The sequence below is a fragment of the Pseudorasbora parva genome, chromosome 4, assembly GCF_024679245.1.
Source record: "Pseudorasbora parva isolate DD20220531a chromosome 4, ASM2467924v1, whole genome shotgun sequence".
Taxonomy (NCBI): domain Eukaryota; kingdom Metazoa; phylum Chordata; class Actinopteri; order Cypriniformes; family Gobionidae; genus Pseudorasbora; species Pseudorasbora parva.
Genome location: NC_090175.1, coordinates 7,945,709 through 7,948,208, shown reverse-complemented (window position 1 = coordinate 7,948,208; position 2,500 = coordinate 7,945,709). Strand labels below are relative to the sequence as shown.

The window sequence follows — 2,500 nt, the reverse complement described above, 5'->3', positions numbered from 1 at the left end:
AGAGCGGGAGCCACGCACGCATTTGAGCACCGGCTCGTGTACACTCGCTCGTGCCCGCTCACTGCATAACTGAGCAGAAGAAAGAAAGTTTGGAGTGAGAAATTTGTAAGGGACTGGCGAAAAGCAGAGGTTACTTTAACTGTATGTCAGGAAGACTGACTGTCAGGGGGACCGTAACAGGTGGAAAAACGGGCTTAATTTTGGAGACCTGAAATGCCGGATGAATTCTCCTGTACGCCGGAGGAAGTTTGAGGTGGACTGTCACTGGACTTTGGATCTTAGTGACAGTGAATGGGCCAAAAAATTTGGGAGCCAGTTTATTACAGACGGTGTGGAGAGGAATGTTCAGAGTAGAAAGCCACACTTTTTGTCCAACGATGTATTCGGGAGGCCTAGACCGGTGGCGATCGGCTTGAGCCTTAGTGCGTTCTCGCACCCGGAGGAGAGCTGTTCTAGCTTTTCTCCAAGTGCGACAACACCTCTGGACAAAGGCGTGGGCGGAGGGGATCGCGACTTCGGATTCCAAGCTCAGAAAAATGGGTGGCTGGTACCCTATGCTACTCTTCAACGGAGTGAGGCCCGTGGACGATACTGGTAACAAGTTATGTGCGTACTCAACCCAAGAGAGCTGCTGGCTCCAGAAGGAAGGATTTTGAGACTCTAAACATTGCAACACTCATTCCAAATCTTGGTTGGCCCTCTCAGGCTGACCGTTGCTCTGAGGATGATAACCAGAGGAAAGACTGACACTCGCCCCCAGTAATCGACAAAATTCCCTCCAAAATTTGGACCAGGGTGTCCGCGGGGTTTTAAAAAGTATTAAAAAGTGATAAATCAAAATGGTCAAATTTAAGGCCATTAAAAGTGTTAAATGTGGCCTCAGAGGTATTATTTTTTTTCCAAATTAGGTATTATTTTTTTAGACTATCAGGTGTCCTATTCTGATTGAAATTCTATCTGCGTTCGCGTTAGTTCGTTTAAAGGGTTACTTCAGCGATTAGCATATGGCTTTGTATCAGTAGAAACCCTGGAGTATATTCAAATTATTGTGCTTTCCCCTCTCATATCTCCCTGAGACAAGAGATTTATGCATTTTGTTTCTAGAAAAATTCCTCCTATGATGCAAATTGACGATTTTTGCATCATAGGAGGAATGTTTGCCCAAAGGCTAAAGACTACAGCCAGCAGAGGGAGCCATTTCCTCATGTTTTGAACTCGCGCATGGGGGATGGGAGATAACACTCAGCTTGCAGGGAGAGCTCAGCTGGCAGGCACTCATTTAAACGGAGCTATGGTGTGCAATGTAAGTCTTTTAACTTCTCAAATTAAATTCTATGAAAGTTAAGCTTGTAAAGGCATGAACTGAAACGCGCCAGACTGAACTCGCGTTGTGAATGTATGCCGCGAGTGTAGTCGCGATTACCTCAGCTCTCATCACTCCTGCAGTTAGTGCTCAGTGCTGTGATACTCGCGCAGCGACTCACTCATTATATTGAACACACACGTTCAGTTTTTAATTGTAGTGTCTTCTCTAACTCAGTCACTGTAATCAAGTTGGTGGAGTTGGGGAATGGCACAGGGCAGCGAAGCATTCTGAGAATTGTAGTCTTTCATTCCCATGAGACAAAAATACAATTTCTGTCTTTTCTCAGTCTAGAAAGCACCAAATTCAAAAATAATTTCACATTTCTACTGCATTGATGACCCAGTTCAAATACAGATTCATCTTCCCAGCGCTGAAGTACCCCTTTAAATATGGGCTTTAGCATATCTGGCCACATAATCAAAGATCTTTCGTCTCCGTCTCAACGTATGTTTGATGCTGACGTCATATTCAGCGGTCGTTCGGCATCATCTCAGAGCACTGCGCGCTCAACTGAAGTGGCTGGCTTACGTTTTATTTTAGACTTGCTTCAAGGCATATCTTCAACGACTATCCTCATAAGAGCAATCTTAAATGATTTATATAAAGTCTAAAATGAACAAAAAGAGTTGTGAGAGAATGAGGCGCGATCCATAGACCGTATATAAACAGTGAGATCTGTGTGTCTGTCTGCTCTTAAAGGGACAGGAGCCAATAAAGCTTCCTGTCAGTAAAGTTAAAGAACAAAGGGAACAGAGAAAATGACTCGCTGCTCTTGACTAAATAACTTTTTTAGCTTTAATAAAGATTAACTATTTAATTTATAGTTTATGCTGTTCAGACTGCATATAACTTTGATAACTTTATTAAATTTCTGTATATTTTCTAACTGTTAAGACAGGAAGGGCAGGAGTAAACATGACATTTATTATGGGTTTATGTTAGCATTGTTTTAAGTTTACTTAAATTAAAAATGTTATATTTTTGAAGCCTAATAATAAATGTAAAAAAATAAATCACTAGCTGTATTAATATCAGTAATACTGGCCTTCATTCATAAAAAGATGCCATTTAAACAAGTATTTAAAATATACTCTCTTTATGTTGTTTCTACATTAATTTGATTAACTGTGAAAT

At 41.3% G+C, this 2,500-nt stretch overlaps 1 protein-coding gene across 1 annotated transcript in view; it reads left to right on the top strand.

Annotated features, from left to right (window-relative positions):
• LOC137073758 (vascular cell adhesion protein 1-like) overlaps positions 1-2,500 on the top strand; it is a 130,448-nt gene that overhangs the window by 24,236 nt on the left and 103,712 nt on the right. The gene's annotated exons all lie outside the window — the stretch shown is intronic.